This window comes from Labeo rohita, chromosome 3 (assembly GCF_022985175.1).
Source record: "Labeo rohita strain BAU-BD-2019 chromosome 3, IGBB_LRoh.1.0, whole genome shotgun sequence".
NCBI lineage: Eukaryota > Metazoa > Chordata > Actinopteri > Cypriniformes > Cyprinidae > Labeo > Labeo rohita.
In genome coordinates, this window is record NC_066871.1 from 15,120,193 (window position 1) to 15,145,826 (window position 25,634).

The 25,634-nt window shown below is 36.0% G+C and overlaps 1 protein-coding gene across 3 annotated transcripts in view; it reads left to right on the forward strand.

Moving 5' to 3' along the window:
- The first annotated feature begins 4,875 nt into the window (after window positions 1-4,875).
- The window catches only part of thraa (thyroid hormone receptor alpha a), a 48,736-nt gene continuing 27,977 nt past the window's right edge, over window positions 4,876-25,634 (forward strand). Inside the window, exon 1 of one of the 3 annotated variants that reach the window (XM_051101330.1) lies at window positions 4,876-5,289. The gene's annotated coding sequence lies outside the window, so the exon portion shown is untranslated. The remainder of the gene's footprint in view (window positions 5,290-25,634) is intronic. The other 2 variants (XM_051101313.1, XM_051101302.1) reach the window with 2 other exon arrangements.

The following is a 25,634-nucleotide window of genomic DNA, read 5'->3' on the forward strand; positions in this document are numbered from 1 at the left end:
GGCAGCATCATGCTGTGGGGGTGTTTTTCAGCTGCAGGGACAGGACGACTGGTTGCAATCGAGGGAAAGATGAATGCGGCCAAGTACAAGGATATACTGGACGAAAACCTTCTCCAGAGTGCTCAGGACCTCAGACTGGGCCGAAGGTTTACCTTCCAACAAGACAATGACCCTAAGCACACAGCTAAAATAATGAAGGAGTGGCTTCACAACAACTCCGTGACTGTTCCTGAATGGCCCAGCCAGAGCCCTGACTTAAACCCAATTGAGCATCTCTGGAGAGACCTAAAAATGGCTGTCCACCAACATTTACCATCCAACCTGACAGAACTGGAGAGGATCTGCAAGGAGGAATGGCAGAGGATCCCCAAATCCAGGTGTGAAAAACTTGTTGCATCTTTCCCAAAAAGACTCATGGCTGTATTAGATCAAAAGGGTGCTTCTACTAAATACTGAGCAAAGGGTCTGAATACTTAGGACCATGTGATATTTCAGTTTTTCTTTTTTAATAAATCTGCAAAAATGTCAACAATTCTGTGTTTTTCTGTCAATATGGGGTGCTGTGTGTACATTAATGAGGAAAAAAAATGAACTTAAATGATTTTAGCAAATGGCTGCAATATAACAAAGAGTGAAAAATTTAAGGGGGTCTGAATACTTTCCGTACCCACTGTATATATTCATGCAGAATTTTAATATGAACTGCATTTATGATGTATTTCATCATAAATTATTTGAATGCATTATGATGAATTTCATCTAAATGCCACATAAGTAATTGTACTTGTAATTGTCCACATAGATATAAATGTTTCTTAACGTAAGAGTGGGTGTGGCCATTTGTACATTTTATGGGTGTGGCTTCCGGTCTAATCCGCATCCAGCTATTTTTAGATGTACAAAAACGCTCATTTTGCTGCTTGATATTGCAAATTGGTGTGTCTTACCATATTATTTGAATGTATTATCTTAATTATGAACACACTGCTTTGTAGTGCAAACAGTTTTGCCGTTTACTGTGCATTGTTATTCTCGTTATTTCCCTATAGCAGATAATGAACCGGAAGTCCGACCCCTAAGCATACTTCAGTGTTGAAGAAAAAGGTGTATACAGGTCAGTGTTTTTGAACTCTTCACACTACATCAGCACTGTGATAAACCACAAGGCCTGCTGAGTTTAAAACTTACGGAACAATTTGGATATGTATTAAGGTGCGAGACAAACATTTTTACATCTCCTTTGAGTGTTTGAATGTAGTCTACAACCACAAACAACCACATTAGTATTACACAAAGCACTGCTATGCAGTCTCTGTATATGAGCATATGTATATGGTCTCAACCCTTGTCTGGCCTGATTTAAACAGAGATAACGCTATGTTGAAGCACCTGTACAAACCTCAATGAAACTGAAAACAATTAACCACACACTCTTGGTGTTTTTTTCAGTGTGTATTTAATGCACATGCAATGACTTGTTGACTGACACACAAGCCCCAGGCAATGGAGTGAAATGAAAAAATGCATATTTTTTTTGTGTGTTTTACTGATGACTGCTGGACTAGTGCCATTAAAGGTGTCCTATTCTGCTCTTTTACAAAGTCTTGATTTTATTTTGAGGGTGTACTAGAACATGCTTTCCTGCTTGGTGGTTCGAAAAACGCATTATTTTGAACATAATTTACATTATTACAATACATTTCTCCCAGCCTGGCGCATATGACTCGATTAGTTCTAGGTTTAACGAAGGCCTGCCTTCCGAAAACCGGAAGACGGATTGGCGAACAGCTTCGACAGTGTTTCAGTACTGCCACACCCCTTGTCAAAGAAGCAAGTTCCGTGTACAACTGTTAGCGCAAGCTAGATTAAAGTGATTCTTATGTTTTAAATATGAATATTTTTCTTACAAAAATGCATCGATTTGCTACAGGAGGTCTTTATTAACCCCCCGGAGCCATGTGAGGCACTTTTTATTATAGAAGGATGCACATTATTGGACTTGTTTTGGACTGATGAGGAGAAACACCCGTCTGTGCTATTCTAAAGCTTGGGAGTGCCAGGATAAATTTTAATATAACTCTGATCGCATTCGTTTGAAAGAAGGAAGTCATATACATCTAGGATGCCTGGAGCATGAATAAATAATACGTTACAGTAGTGTCAGGTCCTATCGTCAGGCTGCGAGATCGCCAATCCATTATATTATCCTGCTAATGTATTTAATTATTTACATACTTAGCTTCATTGCCCAAAACCAGCTCCAGCATAAGACTAAAAGCAGCCTAACATTATCAAAGAACATGATTAGCCTAGCTTATTCTAGTGCAAGTTTATGCATTTTAAAAAACACTCACGTTATAAGTGAAGCTATCTACACTGTATGATGAATAAATCTCTTACCACACACTGCACACGTCTGCGACGCATTACGGCTCCAACGTGGCAACCAGAGTAGATTGCAGCATGTGTTTCGACCCCCTGTACTGCACACGTCTGCGGCGTGTTACTGCTCTGAAGCAGCCACTCTAGTCAATGCTTGTGTTTATACCCGCCGCGCTGTGGCTCGTTGAAACGGTTCTCTGTGCTGCATTGCTAAAGTTAGGCTGATCCCCCACCTCGTCCCTACCCTCCCTCCAACAATTCTAATTTCCAGGGGTGGGATTCAATTTAATGACATTCTAATGGACTGCGTTGTAACATCATTGCATGTGGAAAACAAACGCTGTAGTCCAAAGGAGCCGTTCGTTGTAGTTCTTGAAAAGGGATTTGTTAAAAATGAAATATCACCTTTTGGAGTGGACTTTAAGATTTGTAACTTTGTAGATCTTTTTTATGCCCAAAGATACACACCACACACTGACTAAAGTTCAAAAATTGAAAAAGCATTAGCACCCCTTTAAAATGTTTAAAATGTTTATATTGAGAAATATTATATCACAATACTGAACTTAACACAAGAATTTAGAATAAAATTACTGGACATAATTTATTTATGGTTCAAAAAGTGTTGTTTGAGATAATAATAATAATAATAATAATAATAATAATAATTATATATATATATATATATATATATATATATATATTTATTTATTCAACTTAATTAATTGTAAAATTCCATAAAAATGAATTGAATAATCCTTATGTATTTTAATTGAGTAATTAATTAAGGATTGTTCGGTTATTCAGTTAAAATATGTAAGGTTTATTCAGTTCAATTTAATGGAATTTTATTATTAATTAAATTGTGTAAATCTTAAAAAGAGTCTTATTTTTTAAAGTGAAATATTATAAAACTTAAATTAAATTTCATTAGCACCAATTTCTTAAAAATCCAAAAATCCAATTAAAAATCCTATTCATGTTGGTTATGTATGATTCTCTTCAAAAAATTATGATTTGCCAAATTATGAGATAATGTATCCTTCACATAAAAAAGTTTTATAATACTTTATTTGCACGCATTACAGTACACATATTAATCTTTATCAAAAAAGAAAAAATATTTCTTACAAATATCATTCAGTTTCATGAATAAATTTCATATAAATATTTATAAGATATTAATTAGAGCGAGAGGGAGATTATATATAAATATAATATTTTTATTTTATAATTTATTATATTTTATATTATATTTATATTGTTATATTATATTTTATATTTATTTAATATTTTAGAACATTTTAAAAACTGAGATGTTTTATAAGTCCTCAAAAGACCCCATGAAAATGTGAAAAGTAATTGAAAAAAAAGAGAATGTGTTCATCATTTATCATCATCATCATAAAATTCAAATGTACAAATTGCATTTATATGTATTTTTGAATAACCATTTATTTATTTTTTAAATCCTAAAAAAATAAGATTTATGTTGTTGACCTACGCAATAAATACGTTCAATCTGAATGATTATCATTTGATCACCAAAGATGAGAACGTAAGCTTTCTCTGTAATCTCATTATATTGCATTTCTCCAGTAAAAGGGGTTTGAATAAGCATGCTGCAAGATCACAACAGTTCAAGGTCCTGGAGATGTACAGACGCAGGGTCGCCAATGATTTCTGGATATTTCAATCTCGATTCAATATCAATTCATGTGTATATACTATACATATAAGGACATAAAAATGTTTTGCTAAATGCCTGTTTTAGCACCATTGGGTTAAATTCAGTATTTGCACGCATTCATTGTATGTACTTACACGAGTATCATTTAAAAAAGAAAGTAAGTTATTAAATTTCACATTTAAAAACGTGGTGTTTAATCATGTCGAAATATTCAAATGAAAACCTTACAAATAAGTAAGCAGGTATGACCTGCAAATATTCTAGATACATGTATATGTATCTAGATTCAGGTACCTAGTGGGTAAACCATGGCATTGCAAATGAAAATGATGTTGCCTTTGCAATCACTCTCTAGAAAGATACTGTAAATGTCATCCACGTAATAATCAAAGCATAATATACTATAATGTTTACTAAAAATTGCTGCCTGTATGGTGAAGCTGTCGTCTATCCTACTTAAACTCATTCAAATGCATTGTCAAGGCGGGTTTGTTTGAAGAATTCAATGAACGACGTGACCGCGTGACGCGACATCAAAGCTTGTCGCAACTCTGATTTTCAACTAAAGCGCTACATTTTACGATTTGACGCCACCTTAAGTGCGGTTTGAATTTAGTAAAACTTGCAAAATTTGGAAGATGAGACTTTGTTTCATATCGCAAGCGGGATTGCCAATTTGGTGTCAGATTTACATGGGCAGAGTGAGAGCGTGAGCAGAGCCTGAAAGCGTGAGCCTCACGCCAAAATGCGTGAATGTTGGCAACCCTGATAGATGTGTGGGCACTGGCAACCACACAGCTGTCTCAGGAAGTGCTTTCACACACAGGGTCATCCATCTCACACAGGGTTAAAAGGTTTAAGCTGCTGTGAACCTGTAGAGAGCAGCATTGATATAATCACATACTTCTATACCATCAGCTCGTCCTTACCGTAAAGGGGGTGGAGCGACTATAGTAAAGCTGGTACATTTTCCTGTTGTGGCAGCCGAAACGTAATCGTTTTCACACATAGTCAAACAAATTACGTACTAACTGCTTCAAAGTGGATATATTCCGAATACAGGCTGTTATTTTAACTAGTTCTTAGCGGTTTGAAAGGGTATCGCAACCCGCCGAAAGGCGATTCGCGACGAAGACGGCTCATTAAGAAGCCTGGTTGGACTTCGGCGGACCATTTCGGCTTTTGGAAGCAGTTTGTCTTTCTTCATTAGGAAGTGGGTGAGTAATTGTCCTGTGGTCAGCTGTCGTGTTGAGCTTCTCACTTCAGAGGTGTCCACTTATGGTGCGCGCCGAAGCGCAGAGTTGTAAAACATCTGCGCCGTCATCGCGCTGCTGCGCATGTTTTAAGACTCTGCACTTTGCGAGAGGCATAAGAGGACACCAAGTGAGGGCTACTTACCAAGTTCGGGTTAGCATACGCAGCCAAGGACTAGTCAGCTTAGTTTCCGTGCTTGTGGCTCGTGTAAAGAGTGTATAACCATTATAAAATGCACTGTTAATTGCACTTGAGATGACTGGGGCTGGCGAGGGAGTTGTTCACCACCCTAGTGTCATGTAGAAACATTTACTACGTCATTCGTAAAGCGATAATATACAGTTAGGGTTACAGTAAGAGGTTTGAGTTTAGAGGTGTTTTGATTGGTTTTATTAAGTTACTTGTAGAGAAGATGCAACAGCTGTGTGGGTAATTATACTGTCATTTTTCAGAAATATTTGACCCTGCAGCGATTGACCAATCAGAATCAAGTATTCCACAGCGCAGTGTACTTAAGGTGCATGTTGAGTTACCTTGTCCAAATACTCACACTTGTGGTCTTTGCACTTGACCACTTGACAACGTATATGACGTATTTCCTGTAGTTGGCCCAAGTGTTCAAATGTATGAAGTTTCCACATGACTTTTCATTCATTTTTTTTAGAGCTTTATTTATTTCAATACTTTGTATTTTAAAATCAATGTTTAAGTGTCTGTTCAGTAGTCTCTATAACAGATCACTCATCTTAATTTGTGGTGCTTCTAATTAAGTGATAAAAAGCAGTTGCAAATGTTGTACTAAATAAATATCACCACTACTCATCTTTGCACCAATAAAACGAGCAATGCTTTGTGTTTCTCCCAAATTAGATGTAATATCCAAGTATTATGTTAATATTTAACTCGTGAGTTCTTTGCAAAAAGTCTCGTGATTTATTTCTAGAACATGATGCATGCCCCAATACAGCTTGAAGCCATAGCATAGTATGAAAGCCTATTGTAAACCAGCAGGAAACCACATGTGACCTCCAGTGATTTAATAGCTGTCACTGTGGATGTACCTTTATGCAAAATTATTAATGACACAATGAAATGTGTGGTGCTTTCTATTCACATTATTGCAGTTGCAGGGTTTAAGTGGACAAAATGATTGGTGAAGTCCTGCATAAGTTACTAGAGAGAAGTCTGTTATTTGCACCAGAAGGTCCAGTTGACATTTTAATTAAACATCACAAGGTTAAAACATTTTTGAAAAGTGGCTGAATTGTTCACAATAAGATCTAAATTATGGATTTAGAAAAGGTGAATTTTCATTTCATGCTGATTGTAATATTCACATAATGGCTAATATTTTCATATTAAATATATTTAATATTATATATTATAATAGTCCTTGGTCAGTTTGTGAAAGCTAAGAGTTTATATTTTAGAAATATATTACTTATTGCATAATATTAACAACAAATAGTAATAGCATTAATAGTAACAATAACAGCTATAGTGCTGTCAAAAACAGTGATTAATATTTCCAGTTTAACAGCGTTAATATTTAACAGAGTTAACGGTTAAGGTTGGCCACCCTACTTACAACTGCAGCTTCTGCGTCTCTTTTTTTTTTTCTTGACAAGAAGGGTGTTTATTTAGTTGCAGAGCGTTTTTTCAACCACATCAAACGGGAGATTTTTCAGATGCGCACTTCACTTTCAGTGCCAGGTGCTAGTCAAACGAGCGCTGGAAAGGTACAGGTGACTAGGCAGCTTCCGTAGAACAACAGTGAACTGTGGTCAGATGAGATGTTGCCAGGCCATATGTCAGTAAAAACAATTTTTCCTGTCCTGACATTTTTTTTTTCTCAAGAAACATAATTTCTTATCGACTGAAGAAAAAAATGCACAAACATCTTGGATGACAAGGGGGTGAGTAAATTATCTGTAAAGCTTTGTTCTGCAAGTGAACTTTTCCTTGAAAGCACCAATGAAACTACGAGCATGCGTGTCAGATCCGCATGACGTTCAGCAGTGGTGGCTCTTAAAGTAATAGCAGCCAAACAATCTAATCTAATAACCCAGAACAAAATAAAAAGGAGGAAATCAGAAGCGTTTGTAGCTTTAAGGATTCATCTATTAAAGTTAGTATTAAGTGTTTGAAAAATGTATTCAATTTCTGTATATTTCCTACTTGCTGAAAGGCGCAGGTAAATAATGGCTTGTTGTTTTTTGAAGCCTAATAAACATTAAATTTAAAGCTCTTAATTATACTGTAATGCTGAATGGCTGTAGTCAATGGCTAAATATTAGGAAAAAATAATTTCCTAGAGACCTCAGTATTGGTATCAGTAATACAAAACAAATATTAAAAACATACTGTATTTACATTGTTTCTACTTTAATTTTAAGATTGAATCTGAAATTATTGCAGTATAAAAGTGTATTTAAAAACTTTAACAATTAATTATAGAAAAAAATGTGTGATTATTGTTATTTTTTAAATCGATTGACAGCACTAAATAATTATTACTATTACATTACTGGGCCCAGTTAAAAAAAAAGTGTGAATGCAAAGTGGATTAAAAGTAGTAAATATTTTAAACATTAGTAAATATTTTAATATTTTTCAGTCATATTTTATTGTGGGAGTTCCTGTGTAATGTGAATCAGTGACGACTTCTTATTGTGTTATGTGAAACGTGCCGTGAAATTGACATAAACCATCAGTGAAATGATCTGTGTGACAGTTTAATAATCAGCCAAAGTTTCATAATCGTGGCAGCCTTAGCGGATGCAACACGGGATTGAATAAGAGCGGACGAGCTGCTCTTGGTCGTGAGGGTCTAAATAATTCAAAGCACGATGGGAACGCGCGTCCTTAAAGAACCTAGACTGTGGAGCATATGCGATAAATAGACCGTCAGCTCCAGTCTTCCTCAGGTTTCAGCCTCAGACACCGAGGACACTGTTTGCGAGTAGGGAAGCGCACTTCAGTGCGGCTCTTGGGCCGATGTGACCCAACACGTCGTGTCCTGCATTTTGGGGGTGAATCGCCGCTGTCCGTTTATCAGAATGAGCGAGGAGGTAAAGTAGTTCAGTTGCATAACAAGCTCTGACGTCCCGATCTGCATTCATTATATGTTGACGTCAGACGGCCGTCGCGGGAGCGCGCAGCGGGTCATATGAGGGAACTGCCTCTTGTACTGTCTGAACAGAATGTACAGATGAGTTATCCGACCATGTTCAGCGCTTTTGTGGCGTGTTTTAAACAGTCGTTGGCAAAATGGTGCCCTGCTTGTGTTCTATTTACAGTGCTTTATTTTTAGTGCACTTTATGGGGTGGGTTTCTGAGAGGACGGATTTAGCTTTGGGATCGTTTATAGCTTAGCAGTGATTTCTTTACATGCCTGAAGCAGAGCATGGATTACAACAACAGAAACATACACTTCCTGAAGCTGTCAGGTATTGGAGTGGTCCGGAAAAAATAATCACAACAAATATTCTGACATAAAGTGCAATTATGCGCAATTTGGTAACACAATAAGCTGGCATTTGTTAACATCAATGTATTAACATGAACAATGAACAATAAATTTATCACACTATATTTATTAATCTTTGTTAATGTTAGTTAATAAAATAGAGTCATTCAATGTTTGTTCATGTCAGCAGCCAGTCCATTAACTAATGTCAACAAACACAACTTGTGATTTTAATAATGCATTAGTAAATGATGAAATTAACATGAATTAGGATTAATTAATGCTGTACACTCTAAAAAAAATGCTGGGGTGAAAACAACCAAAGCTGTGGTAAATAACAACCAACCAGTGCTGGGTAAATATTGGACAGAACACATGCTGGGTTATTTTGACCCAGCTGGTTGGGTTAAATGTGTTATTTTATTATATTGCTGGCTTGAAATGGGCTGGAACTTATAAAAAAAACAACACACACAGAATTACTAGAGGCAACAGCGATAATCAAAAGATGAACATTATTAAGGAAGATCGCATGGACAAAATACAAGACAAATTGAATTTATTTAGGTGAATACAGAATAGTTTGCAATATTACATACGTTTAAACTCATTTAACAAGCATTTTAGACATTAAAATGTAACATTTAAAATTAGCATTTTAATGTTAGCGTATTCAGACGTTTTCTGTAATCGCTTTTTATCGTAATAGTGCTGTTTCATGCTGGTGTGTCACCGAAATCTTAGCCGGTGAAGGGCTGCTGTTCACTGGGGTAACTGCGAACTTCAGACCGCGGCCTCGCGGAAAGATGCCCTGACTGACTCCAAAACCTGTTTGCTTGCTCCATGTTTATTTGAATCTATACGCACTGGAGCAACTTGGGTTTAGATTTTGGACATTTGGCACTGCTCCTTTTCTGTGACTTTGTTAACTCTAAAACCTAACCATAAACAAACAGTACTGACATTAACATCAAATTAAATTGAACTCAGTACTACAATGAATAAAATCCATTTGTTTTATGCAAGATACAAAGCGTTTCCATCCTGTGAAACAACTGCTGCTAACGCAGCTGACATCTCGTTCTTATGTTGCATTGCGTAAGATAATACAATTTACAGCACAGTAAAGTTAAAGACTTTATAAAAAAAGATAAAATGTATACAAACCTTTGTTTCACCGAAGAAGTGCAGCAAATCGGCAGCACTGAGAACTGCTCTCTCCTCAAAAAGACCGTTCTCGGACTGTAACTCAGCAGCTGGGTTGTTTTGTCAGAGAGAGGCTTAACCCAGCGGTTGGGTAGAAAAAAATGACCCAGCAACTTAGTTACAGAAAAACTGCCCAGCACCTGGGTAAAAAATATTAAAAATAACACAATAAAATAACACAATGGGCTGAACCCAGCATTCGGGTTTAAAACAAAACAAAACAGCATTTTTAAAAATGTATAAGTATTGTTCATTCTTAGTTCATATTTACTAATGAAGTCAACTAATGTTAACTAATGAACCTTATTGTAAAGTGCTACACTCAAAAAAATGCTGGGTTAAAAACAACCTAACTTGGGTTATTTAGCAACCCAAATATTGGACAGAACACATGCTGGGCTGTTTTGACTGAACTGGTTGGGTTAAATTTTAAATCTAAGCCGGTGATGGGCTGCTGTTCGCCGAGGAACTATGAACCTCTCGTTTCACTTGTAGCTGAAAGATAACATCAAATTACATTAATTCAGTATTGTAACAAATAAAAGCAATTTATGTTATGCAAGGCCATCATGCAAAATAACCAAATAGTGAGCAGCCTCTCGAAACACCCGCTGCTGTGCTGACGCAGCTGACTGACATCTCGTCCTTGTGAGTTGCGTTGTGTAAAATATAATTTACAGCACAGTAAAGACTTAATAAATGAAGTAAGATAAAAAACCTTTATTCCACTGAAGAAGTGTACCATATCGGCAGTGCAGAAAACTGTTCTCTCTTGTAGAAGATGCAAAAAGCCTGTGCTTTGACTATAATTCAGCAGTCGTGGAAGGGCTTAACCCAGTGGTTGGGTAGAAAAAATAACCCAGCAGCTTAGTAACAGAAAAACTACCCAACACCTGGGTAAAAATATTAAAAGCAACCCAATAAAATGACCCAGCAGCATGAAAGATTGAAAGAGTAGATTGTCGGTAGCTTAGTGGAGGTGATGTTGATGTCATGTGGCTGTGGTGTAGTTCGTTTATAACCTACATTTAGTTTTACTTATGGTGATTGTATTTAGGTTTCAGGATTCTTAAAAGTTGTTTATTTGTGAAAATTACATGATGAATAAAATGTATCTTGATGAACAAAACGTAAAAATCATGAACTTTCTTTGATCGCATAACTTATTTTCTGCAATAATTGAAAAAGCCAATGGAACAATCCTGTTGGGTTTTTGTCGAGCCTACAAATTTAAGTCATCAGAACTCTATTGATTAGACTCTGTTCATGCTGTCTAGTTTCACTGTAACTAAACAGTTGCTGTTCAGATTTCTCTGTTTTATACGGTCTTCTGTTAGTAGAGAGACATGTTGTCTTGACAGTTTCACTTCTGTTATCTTAGTGTTCCATTGCAGTTTCACATTTAATTTAAATCTATTGCATCTATCAGACAAATATCTCTAAAGTTCTCTCTTTAGCATATCAGTGCTTCCCAACTTAGCTTCCCATGGGATGTTTTTTTTTACATGTCAGATGTTTCATAACCCCCCAAAAAACAAAGAAACATGCACTTCACGTTCACTTCATTTTGTGCACACGTTTTATTGAATAATAAACTGAGAAAAGGTGAGAATTTATAGTTCAGAACATTTTGATTTCTGCTCACTGAAATGCCTTTGTTTTGATCAAAACCATTGTCCTGAATGCTGAGGCGTTTGTCTTTGAAAAGTATGGAGCTGCATTTGCTTTGCTGTTTAGTCCTTTTAATCTATTATTCTTTTCTTTTCAGCCATTTTTCACGCTATTAGCTAGAAAACGAGCTTCTGCAATTATAGCATGGATTAGTTGATATCTGTGAGAGAAGCTGTAAATGGTTCCTATTTGATAGGAACATTTTCTCCCAGATCCTTTATAGGATCCTTCACTGTAAATTGTGTAATATGCATATCCATGTATGTTTTTGTACTGAATAAGACCCATTGATCAGCACTGAGCAATTTTTGGCTGTCCAAACAACAGGACACCTGTATTACTGCTAATTAGGCTTTTTAATTGAAGTCAGTGACAGATGGATATGGTCCCATGGACACTAATGGCCACTGAGTGTCTCCTCCTAAACCACAGAGGTCTGACCTTGAGACGAGAGTTAATGAACAGCTATCATCAGTTATTATCTCAGCAAATCCTAATGATTATATTAACACTTGTGGTCACTACAAATTAGGATTTTTCCAAAACAACTTTTTGAATTTGAAGATCAGGGTAAATTTAACTTATTTTGTCTTCTGGGAAACATGTACACATCTTCTGTAGCCTGAAAGGCAGTACTAAATGAAAAAATATGATATTTAGGCAAAATAAGAAAAATGTACACATTTCCATTCTGTTCAAAAGTTTTCACCCCCCAGCTTTTAATGCATGTTGTTGTTTTTTTTTACTATGAAGCATCAGTGAGCATTTGAACCTTCTGTAATAGTTGCGTATGAGTCCCTCAGTTGTCCTCAGTGTGAAAATAAGCAGTACTAAATAAACAATAACACGCATTTTGTATGATCCTGCTTATTTTGGTAAAATAACTAACGTTTTGCAGATTCTGAAAGCGGATGTAAACTTTTGACCTCAACTGTATATATTAAACATGAATAAATATGTTCCAGAATGATTTCTTATTTCTCAGACATTTAATAATGAAGAATGTCCGACTTGTTTCTTTTCTAGCTGCAATCTTTGAGGTTTTACCCCATTCTTGAGACTTCAGTTCCCATTGTGCAGCAGATCTAAAATATGTGGGGTTATGGTAGTCAGTTCACTTTGTTAAAAGGTTTCAGATTAATTTCACAACCTTCTTTTCATGTAATTATGTAACTGCCCTTCGAAATACGTTTTAGTCAGTCTTGCCTCATAGTGGCCACTTGTTGACTGTTAGTATCAGTGTTAGTGAAGCAGAAGCCAGTTTGTCTGTACAACTGAAGGAAGGAAGTGGTTGCAGAGAGAATTTTGAGTTCTGCAAAATAATTCAAATGGCACAAAACAACAGAAGTTGTCATTTTGTGCTTCTTTGCTTCTTGAACATTAGCTATTTTACGTTGATCCTCATTAGTTGCTTCCCCTCATGCCTGCTCATTAATCATGTTACTAATATACGCCATGTGCAAATGCATGTTTGTGCATTGGCAGCTACATAATGCACGTATTGTCTTGCAGTTTTATTATTTAAATATGTTTGGACTTGTGGGCATAATGATCCAGTCTTGAAATAACTTCTCACTTTCCACTCAGGACTGCACAAGTAAGCAACCAATAAAAAGCAAGAACGAGAGACAGAAAGGGACATTAAAGTGCTATATTCTCAGGCCTACAATATGAAATTTAATATGAAACACTGATGATTAAAAATGACCCCGAATATGTGCTGTAGGTGGGGATGCACAATATTTTTTCTTGGCATTAATATTTGATATCTGTGACAGTTGTTTTTAAAAAAGTATCTATAGGTCATCATATAATACTAATTTAAAGGGGTAATGATATGTTGTGGCGGAGTTTTCAGCCTACTATCTCTTGAAGAGTGCATGTCAGTAATAGTGGCTGTAGCCCAGTGTCTTGCTGTATCTTTAGATGTGAGAACTGTAAGTGCAACGTCTCGTTCTATTGTGTTTCATATTAAACCACTGGAGGGAAGAAGGAATGGGAAATCCAGACAGGATGTAGTAGTTTGGCAGCTTGCCAAGAAACAGTTTAGTGATGTGAAGTATTTTGGCATGAGTGGTTCCTAAACATTTTCCAGATGGAAGAAGTGTGAACAGACTGTGTGATGGATGATAGCGGCAAAACTGGCCCCACTGAACTGGGCCGTTTGGACACCCTTTTCAGGTTTTGAGGTTGTTGAAACTGCTAGTACTAGACCTTGGTTACCTCTTGTTAGTGAGAGTGTGGATACATTACACTACCATTCAAAAGTAAGGTTTTTTTTGGCAAGGGCACATTAAGTTGATCAGATGACAGTAAAGGGATTTATAATGTTACGGAAGATTCCTATTTCAAGTAAATGTTGTTCTTTTGAACTTTCTATTTATCGAAGAATCCTGGAAAAAAATGATCATAGTTTCCACAAAAATATGAAGGACCACAACTGTTTTTTTATATAAAAGGATTTATAATAAGAAATGTTTCTAGAGCAGCACATCATTTCTGAAGAATCATGTGAATCTGAAGACTGAAGCTGAAAATGCAGCTTTGCCATCATTGGAATAACTTACTAGTGTTGGATTAAAAAATATTTGACCTATGGGTATGCCCCAGCCCCCTTAGCTACTGTCGCTCACTCGGACAAACAAACAGATTTGCTAACTGTCTTACAATAGGCGCGTTTCCATTACAGATTTGCGCAAAACTTTGGCGATATTTTATAAATGTCGATTAAAAAAAGTATCGTGAAATGACATTGTTTCCATTAACCGATGTTATGCGACTAAACGGAATTTGTTCCTTTCGTGATAAGTCATGGCAACGGATTTTGGTGGGATTTGGACGGATTAATATCAGGGAAAGCCCCTTATACTTGAGAACGGCTATGTATTAAGTGTTTCTTGGAGTTTATAGTACATTGAAGAATGATCATATGACTTTTTACATGTGCCATGTGACCTGTAAATGCAATAAAGCCGCTTCCATTGCAGTTTTGTGAAATATTCCTTTTTCGAATTGCCTGAAAAACCACCTCAACTGGGAGTTTTTGCGAAATTGACGCATGTCCATTAGGACATTTTCAATTCGCAATTTACATTTGCGCATCTTGAAGGGTAATGGAAACGCGCCTATTGATAGCTGTCAATGTGAAAACCTTGTCCCAAGGGTTTTTTTGTTAAATTTGGGACACAGAAGGACCATCATTCAAGTGGGACTTAAATATACCTTGGAGGAATATATAAAAGATATTAGAATAAAAATATATAAAAATACAGATCACAATGCAAATAGGAGAAGCCTCATGTTATGGTCGTCACAATCGCAATGACATCATCCTGGATCAACACTGTTACATTTAACCAGTTTAATATGAAATGTAGACCTTCATTTATGGGTTTTTGACCTATTTAGGTTTGTAAGTTAGCATGGACTCACTTTAACGTTAGCTAGTTATTGCCAGAGACGCCTTGCTGAAGCACAAGATGACATTAACATTCTGCTTGAGCAGATGAAAATTGTAAGTTAATGAGAGTATGACAACCGGAAAATTAAAGTTTTTCATCTTCATTGTGATTGGGGTTGAATGCCTAGGGACACTTTTCTCTGTTTTGGTTGGGTTTAGGAAATAAACTCCATTGCCTGTCCTCTCAGGATACCTGTGTTACAAGTACCCCAGGCTCAAAATTTTTACATTTTTGTAGCATAAACATCATCAAACTGATGAAAGTTTCAGATCTTCCAATGTTTTTCCATGACGCTGAAACTTAAAGATGTGTGAGTTCCAATCCTTGTGCAACTGATACTCAACTGCCATTGGCTCATCTGTGTTTGAGGGGACGGGCTTACCGATAGGTCAATTGATTTCTCGATTTTAATTGAGTCTCATTTTTATGAAACAATATTGATTCTTAAATTAAGAATCAGTTAGTCAATTAAATCACAGTAAGCTTTGTGCTTTGTTACTTTTGATATGAAACAAAGTTTCAAATTCTGTCTATTTCGTTTTCAAACAATAAATGTCGTTTTGGCACTGTTTAATGGGGAATGCCAGATCGCTGTAGCGCCTCAGTTTAAGAGAAGTGACAGTCAAATTGCAAATTGCACATGAAATTATCATCTCCTCCGCTTCAATACCAGTTTCAGCACAAAAGAAATGTGAATAAACATTTGAAGGTATGTTAAAAGAACGAGTACAGCTTGCCAAAATCTGTATCCTGTCTCATGTAATCGCTCAATCAGTGTTTCAGCCAGGCAAAAACATTGGTATAACAGCTTGTAAGCATGTAATTACACATTTAAAAATGAACTCTAGAGAGGAGCATTTTGCTAAATATATGCACCATATAACATATTCATTATAATTAGTTACTGTTCTTCAATATTTAATTTATGTTTGAATAAATCTGTAAAGTATTTTTTTTTATCACAGCCACCATTTAAATGTTTACATTTCAAAAAAAAAAAAAAAATTGGAGTAGAATTATAATTATGTAATTATAACTTTATTATTATAAAAAAAAAATAAAACATTGAGTGTAATTTAAGCATTTGTATACAAATCAGCTAATTTTAACCTTCAATAGTAATGTAGTTCCAACTGACTCTCATGTGTACATTTTACAGCATTAGTTTTTTTTTTTTTCCCTTGAGAAAATTTGGCTTGTACTCTACCTGATATATATCCACAATAATCGATATTGAATCTAATCAGAAATTGAATCAAAAATGAATTTGTTGAATTTTTCTCAAAACACAGCCTTATAAATGCATTTTAAAATAAATTAATATAGAAAACAGTTATTTCATATTGTAATAATTTTTCAATAAGTTTTTTGCCCTTTGTTGATCAAATAAGTGCAGCCTTGGAGAACAAAAAACAGACCTCTATCGAAAATATAACATTTTTGAACAGTGATAAAGGTGAACAGAGACTATAACATTTTCATTGTTTCCCCCGAATCACATCATAACCCTGTACAATAAAATCAAACATATGGATTACTGATATATCGAGCCATGTGTTATTAGTGTGACTAATGTCAAACATTTGCTGTTGACTGATGGATGACATACATTAATGAAAACTCAGTCATTGTTGTGAGTCACATCTGAGAGCTCAAATCACTGTCCTCTTTTCTTTTATCCCCCTTTGGCTAGAAAAGCCTCTCAGATGGCATGATCAGAACATATGCCTGATGTAGAAAGAAAAATATCATATTTCTTGACTGCATTGCACACAGATGGTGTCAGAATATCAGTATCATACAGTTCTGTAAGCCTGCCAACAGACGACCTAATTTTGCTTGTTTACTTCATATATCCTTGCGCAGTATACATTCGGTTTATTTCATAATTCCTTGTGCGGTCTACATTCAGTCAACAAAAATGCACAAACCCTCCTTTTCCCGGAGAGGCTTACCGTGAACGCTTCGGTATATTAAATGCACGTGTGGCACTGTGTGCCATAAGCGTATGAAGTGTCAGTGACTATAGAATGGCAGTTTATGTAAAGAGCGGCACAGGTGCAGTGGAAATGTCCCCAGGGTCAGACCGTGACCCCTGCATCTCTCCAAAAAGCCATTTCGCATTTCAGCGACAGCACTGTAACCAGAAGATTGAAGCGGATCGTGTTTCACTGGCCTCCCTCTGCCCCCTCATTCACCTTGCGCAGATTGTTGATCCTGCGTGAGTCTGTGCGAGTCTGCATGTATATGTGAAAGAGGAAGAGAGCATGTGTATATATATTCCAGCGGCGTGATTTATGTGTTTGTCAGGTTTGTCATGCTTTCACCCCCCTGTTTTCCCTCACAACTATGTGTTTGTCTTTCTGCTATAGTGTGACATGTGTCTGTTAAGTTGCTAACATAACTATGTGCTGTGACACTTACGATGGTGCCACACCTTGAGCTCCATGGAGACAAAGTATAGGCTGATTTAGGCAAACACAGACATGTATAGAAATGCATTGAGTACTTATTCATTATGAGTAACATAACTCCTGCAGTTTGAGTTAAAGGAGAAGTCCACTTTCAAAATAAAGATTCACATATAATGTACTCACCCCCTTGTCATCCAAGATGTTCACGTCTTTCTTTCATCAGTCGTAAAGAAATTATGTTTTTGAGGAAAACATTTCAGCATTTTTCTCCATATAATGGACTGATATGGTGCCCCGATTTTGAACTTCCAAAAGGCAGTTTAAATGCGGCTTCAAACGATCCCAAATGCACTTTTTTTCCTCAAAATTTTTTTTTGAGGAAAACATTTCAGAATTTTTCTCCATAATGTGGACTTCAATGGTGCCCCTGAGTTTGAACTTCCAACATGCAGTTTAAATGCAGCTTCAAATGGCTCTAAACAATCCCGATTGTGGTTTTTAATGGACAGGACAGTAGAGAGATGACAGAAAAGTACTGGGCAGAGAGAGGAGCGGGATCGGCAGAGGACCTCGAGATGGAAATCAAACTCGGGTCGCCGCAAGCACAGCTGTGCTATATGTCGGTGCACTAACCACAAAGCTATCGGTGCTCACACGAACAGTTATTTTTTGAGAGAAAAAAACGATTTATATACTTTTTAGCCTCAAACACTCGTCATGTCTAGCTCTGCCTGAACTCTGTGTCTGACTCAATACAGTATGTCGATAAACTCCTATTTCATTTTCTCAGAGTTCAGGCAGAGCTAGACAAGACGAGCATTTAAGGTTAAAAAGTATATAAATTTAATTATTTTTTGGGAAAATAATCAATCGCTTCACTAGATAAGACCCTTTTTCCTCAGCTGGGATCATTTAAAGCCCTTTGAAGCTGCATTTAAACTGCATGTTGGAAGTTCAAACTCGGGGGCACCATTGAAGTCCACTATATGGAGAGAAATCCTGAAATGTTTTTCTCAAAAAACATAATTTCTTTACGACTGAAGAAAGAAAGACATGAACATCTTGGATGACAAGGGGGTGAGTAAATTATATGCACATTTTTGTTCTGAAAATGAACTCCTTTAATGAATAATCACCTTTCTGGGTCTTGAATGTGTCAGTTGTGTTGCTGTCTATGCAGGGTCAGAAAGCTCTCAGATTTCATCAAAAAGATCTTAATTTAAGTTCGGAAGATAAACAAAGGTTTTCAGTACTTTCAATTTTGAGAGTGAGTGGACATTTTTGAAGCGCATGTTTGATTATTACCTCAGTTTGTTCAGCTGTGTACACAATACAATGTGACACAAAAACAGAACTACTTGTCTGAAAAAGTAGCTTGTCACAGGAAAAGCTACACTGCTTTGAAAAATGAAAACAACAGAGGCTACAAACAGACTGAAGACCCACCTGGATGTTTACCAAACATCTCACAGTGAAGTGAACTCAATTTGTCCCCTTGTGTGTCCGTGTTGGTTTGTGTACATCAAGGTCCCTGCAGAGAACTGATATCTCCCTGTAGATCCATTTACACTGGATTGTGCGTTGATCTGTATTGCCCCTTAACCTCGTTTGCTATACTGTGTCTCTAGAGTAAGAACATTGTGTATTGTACAAAACAGCACCAGACCTTCACTAGTTAGCAGAAATAGGAGTTGTTTAGCCATGGAATGTGTGAATATGCTCCTGATGTGACCTGAATAAAACATTTAATCACACAATTAAAATACAATCTTACAATCATTTGGTTTATAAACTGAAAAAATGGTAACCTTTTGATCAATTTAATTCATCTTTGCTGAATAATAATTTCTTATTTTTTATGGGTTTTATGGGTTTTATTGGTTTTTATGGGTTAGTATGGCATTGGAACAGTTATCTGTATCTTTTTCACTAACATTTTTAAATAATAAAGCAAGTCGTAATGTATAATTGATAGGGATGCCATACTGCAATATTTCAAATTCTGGAATGTATTGGAATACACAACATTATATAATTATATTAATATTCTTTATTGGAGTACAGCGTCTTTTTCTTTAGTGCTGTAAACATCAAAGCAAACCAGTTGTATGTGAACTTTCACCATCAAGATTATCTCCACTTTCAAACAAAAGACGAAAAAACAGCATGGCTCTTTTGAACTTAAGAAGGAACGATCTTTATAATACTGTAAATGCCAAACTGATAAAGCGCAGGCATATCCAGCTACTCAGTGACCTAGAATAGTGATTTATGTTGACTATTATAAAGATGAAATAAGTCATTTCTTAGTGTTTTCATTTCTTAGTGTAAAATGAGAAATGAAGAAAGATCTTCCGCTTAAATACTGCTGTTTTTAAACTGTTTTTAGTTGTATTTAGTGTAAACTGATGCTGTGACAATAATCAAGATTAATTCAGTTAAAATCCACCTTAGAAAATACTGCTCTGATTAAATGATGAATCAAATATATTGCCCTGCTTGTGTCTCTGTGGGGTTTGTAGCCGCTCTGCAGTATGTGGAACATGTTGGCTGTGAATCCGATGTTTACTGTGTAACCCAGGGTCTGTTGTTTTTTTGGCCTGATCACATGCTCACAGTACCTCTCAGGAGTTCTTGGGATATTGCCAGAGGACCTAAATCCAACATTATGTTTGTGTGTTTCCCCCTCCATGCTCTCCATTTCTTCCCCAGGACCGACAGTCCTGCTAAGCCCCAGCTAACCCCTAAATCTAATGCTTAGCCTGCTGGTGCCATGGACCTCATGGACCTAATGCCTGTGTTTTGTAGACTCAGAGGGGATCAGGGGTTGTTGTAAGTGCAAATTCAAACATTGGATTTGTGTTGCATTACGCCCAACAATCTGATTTGTCCTTTGCATCGTTAGCAAACAGAAACTCGATGGCAGATTTGCTTTAGGGTTAGTAGGCACTGCAGATCGAGGTAAGATAAGGATGTGCTCCTTTACATCGTGAAAACACGTGAGAGGCTTTTACAATATTTATATGAGCTTAACGTGATCTGGCACAGACACTTAATGCAGCTCTTTGCATTTTTTTACACAGCCCTGTAACCTGATGGGAAATAAGACCATACTATATGTGACAGCTTAACCAGGCTTCTTTCCTGTTCCATCAATAAACCAAGGGTTTTAAAACTATGGGCTCGGCAGCAAATTTTAGAGTAAAAAAGTAACAAAATCAAATACATTATTATTACCGTTTTAATTCTGCTTTCAAAAAACACAGATTATTCATTATTGTATTGTATTGACAGCCATAGTTTTAACTAAATATAAAATAAATATAAATGGAAAAATAAATATTAAATAAATTAAACATTAATTAAACAACTTTTTATAATTTATAATTTTTATAATATAGTTTAAACATTCAGTGTCACTTGATCCTTTTAGAAATTGTTCTAACATACTTATTGCTCAAGAAACATTATTATCAATATTACAAGCAATTTTCTTGAAGAGTCAAGTTTTAAATAGGAAAAATATCGAAACTCTTTGGTCATTTTTGAGCGAGATGCTAACGGTCTAATCGGATTTAATGATCTATGCTAAGCTATGCTAAAAGTGCTACCGCCAGACCTGGAGTTGGGCTGAATGGATTCAAAAACGGTAAAACTCAACTGTTTAACTCTAGGGGAGTTCGAAAATTACCCTATTTTCAAAAAAAGTGGAGTGTTCCTTTAAAGGAGAAGTCCACTTCCAAAACAAAGATTCACGTATAATTTACTCACCCCCTTGTAATCCAAGATGTTTATGTCTTTTTTTCTTCAGTCGTAAATAAGTTATGTTTTTTGAAGAAAACTTTTCAGCATTTTTTCTTCATATAATGGACTGATATGGTGCCCCGATTTTGAACTTCCAAAATGTAGTTTAAATGCGGCTTTAAACGATCACAAATGTGGTTGTAAACGATCCCAGCCGAGGAAGAAGGGTCTTATAGCGAAATGATCGGTTATTTTCATTAAAAAAAAATACAGTTTAAATACTTTTTAATTTCAAACGCTCGTCTTGTCTTGTCAAAAAACTCCAATCGTATTTTCTCCCTCAACTTCAAAAATAATTTTAAAATCATCCTACATCGCTGCAGAAGTATGACACAGTCTTTGCAAAGTAAACATGCAAAGAAGATCAAACACCCTTAACAAAAAAGGTTAAACAGTGATATAGGATGATTTTGAAGTTGAGAACATGAGATGGGAGTTTTTCGACATACCCTAACTGTCATGAACCGGAACAAAAACAGTCCAGGCAGAGTGAGACAAGACGAGCGTTTGGCATTAAAAGTATATAAATTGTATTTTTTTATGAAAATAACCGATCGTTTCGCTAGATAAGACCCTTCTTTCTCAACTGGGATTGTTTACAACTGCATTTGGGATCGTTTGAAGCTGCATTTAAACTGCATTTTGAAAGTTTAAAATCGGGGCACCATATCAGTTCATTATATGAAGAAAAAATCCTGAAATGTTTTCCTCAAAAAACAATTTCTTTACGACTGAAGAAAGAAAGACATGAACATCTTGGATGACAAGGGGGTGAGTAAATTATATGTGAATTTTTGTTTTAGAAGTGGACTTCTCCTTTAAATAATGTATATCATGGGTTTTCTACTACATATTTTAGTTAGAGACATTATTTGCATTATATTAAGCCATACAAGTCTTAATACCTGGGGTTCTCTAATAAAAAAACGTACTGACCTCAAACATTTTGTTCTCAAGTTCTTCCTACAGTTATTTAAATTGACCTCATATAGCATCATGGTGTTTTTTTTTTTGTTTTTTTTTTGTGGGTATGACATTTCTCATTAGGAGTCTGAATTGAGCAATAGCTTATGATTCATATCCAGCATAGTTCCATGACCTAATGCCGCTTTAAAGTATGCAGTAGATTCCACCGGGCTTTTTTATATGCCGTGACCAAAGTCCATGCGGTGTTTCACAGTGAATGCATACTATAATATATGCAAACTATAATTGCAAGTGTTTGATTCCGTCACTGGTTGTCAACTCGGCTCTGCGCTAGCAATGTAATTAATTACAATGTCAGGGATAAATCAGATTTTTCATCCTGCTCTGTCACATTGCCTCCTTGTGAATGTTACTTGCTGCTCTGACTCACGCGAGTGCTCCAGTGCTCACAATCACAGCGAAGACACACAGTTGCTATCGACAGCACATGGAGGACACAGAGCATACATTTCATTCGTTTGTTTTCAGCCCCCTTGACCTCAGATGCCAGTACCTGAAATAATCACTCTGAAACATCAATATTCAGTTCTTCACATGTTATTGAGGGCCAAATAGTAGGACAGTTACCACGGTAACAAGAAGTAGATGATGTTTTACGAAGGCCTTGTAAAGGTTGTTTTACATCTGTAAGGCACATTAGAAGTTGTCTATTTGAAATCCTAATACCTTCTGTGATTTTGCTTTTCAAGTGAACTGATCTTGTTTAAAAGATGCTGTTTAAACAAATACTAATTATTATTATTTTCTAAAATACATAAATGGCAAATGTCAGAAAGCTCTTCTCTTACTTTTGAAATGTATTAAACCATGACAAAAATGTGACCATCTTTCCCAGAGCTGCCCGTTAAGCTCTTGTGGATTTGATTTGGAAAAGAGTCTTTTTACTTCAGTATTTTGTGTTGCATGTACCCAGCCGTACCCAGCCCTACCCAGCTTAGCTGGAATCTAAAAACAATACTTGTCCACACTAGAGCAGTTCAGAGTTTCAGTTTGGCAGGCACATTTACATCTCAAACTGTATGTCACTGGATGAGCCGCACACTATGAGCTTCTCAATATCTGACAAATGCCTGACGTGTGTGAAGAGCTGAGACATTGAAAGCGTATGACACACACATTAGTATGCTCATGCCTTCTGGTTGACTGTGTGTTCACATCATTGCCAGATGTTTAAAAATTCATTCAGTGAGTTTTGAGATAAAATCAAGCATGCCTTAAAGGGATAGTTCACCCAAAAATCTAAATTACTCACCCTCAAGCCATCCTAGGTGTACATGACTTTTTTCTTTCAGACAAATACAGTTAGAATTATATTAAAAAAATTTCTTGTTCTTCCAAGCTTTGTAATGGCAGTGAATGGGTGTTGGGATTTCGATGGTTCTGAGGGTGCAAAAAATTCAAAATATTGAGAAAATGGCCTTTAAAGTTGTCCAAATGAAGTTCTTAGCAATGCGTATTACTAATCAAAGATTACATTTTGACGTATTTACAGTAGTGATTTACAGTAATGATTTTTACTTAATATCCTAATTATTTTTGGCATAAAAGAAAAATGTATTTTTTCCATACATCGTATTTTTGGCTATTGCTACAAATTTACCTGTGCTACTTATGACTGGTTTTGTGGTCCAGGGTCACATATAATAGGGTTGCTGTAACACCTACTTTGACAATTTTTCTAAAGAGAAAAATAAGTAATAAGTAAAATAAGTAATTTGTTTTCTACAGGATGTGACATGGTGGAAAGATAAATAAGATGGCAGGAATAAGGAAAAATAGAAGCTCATTATATACTGACACCAATCCTTGTTCATATGATCCCTGTTCCCTGTACAGAGGGATGTTTTGTACACAATGATGCTGCTGTTATGAATAATATAAATCAATTTAACCATTAAAGTACCTACTCAAAATACCCTAATTACTTTTTCATTTGAGACACTTGGCAAATGCTCTTTGCAACTATTCCATTTTAATTTAATAAAAGTGCCTTAGTTAAAAAAGACTTCTGTGCTGATTAGATGGCTGTTATCAAGTCTATGCTTGATCTTCTGATATAAAGAACATTTCAAAATCAAGAAGCTTTTGCTTTGATGTCTGATTTTCAGCAGATATGATTCTGTCCTGCAGCGTATCCAACATAGTATGCAGTGTTTGTTCACTGTAATATTCCATAACTGAGGATTTTGATGGCCACATGCACAATACACGGCTTAGTTTTGGGGAATTCCCATGGCCTACTTTTTGCCAGTGACCTTTCTCATTACTATTCAGTTAAAAAGAGTCTCAAAGAATGTCTTAGACAGTTTGATTTAATCTGCTTTTATGAATCTAGTAGATACTAGATTGGTTTTATTCAAAAGTTGCATATTACCACAAACAGTTTTCGAAGTGTCTCAAACAATTCAGTTGTAACCAAACCAGTCCACCAGTGAGGGATGTGAGGGATGTTAAATTTCATACCATGTATCAATGTGAATCACAGTTCCACTACGTAGTTTTTAGATTCACTATTTGTGGGTGTAGTGACATTTAGGACAGAAAGATAAAAGCATAGCATTGAGTTTCAGTTAGATCGTCTTGTCTTCTGTCAACTTTAGTGCAAGACTTATCCCACGTTCATCCTTGACTTTTGAGAGGGAGAGACTAAGTGTATCAGTCAGTGTGTTTGACTTTGCTTTTCTAATGGTTAATTGCTTTAAAACAAGTATTTGACAAATCTTCTACTGTGCTGATATGGTTTTAGCTTTTCAGCTAGTGTGGCTAGACATTCTGCCCAGACATGCATGTCTTGACAAATACCCACAATATCATATATAAAGTGAAAGAAAAAGACTCGGCTCTCCAAGCACTTGTTTGGGTTTCTGTTATTTAAATTCTAAACACACAATGCCGGTTTCCTGTTTCTGCTAGCTTTATATCCCCATTGAAAATAAATGAGAGATGGAAAACGGGGCGAGAGGTCCACTTCGCCAGGCAGGAAATGAGAGAGGTCAATTTTGCTTTGCAAATCCAGTCATTTTCTTGGCATCCCATGAGTCCTCTTCTGCCAAAATCTGTTTTAGCCATATGGACTGTGTGCATGTGCTGTATACAAATGTATGTCCTCTGTCTGTACTTGAATGGCTTCAGAAAGCAACATAATTGAAGCTGCTTTCAGTCTACTTAGTTTGTCACTGGATTTACAAATAGCTGTTTACCCGATTGAATTAGGACAATGTGGGCATCTAAATACTGCTGCAGTTTCTTTCTTAATTTCTTTCTTTTTTTCTTTTTTTTAAAAAGTTGTTTCTGAA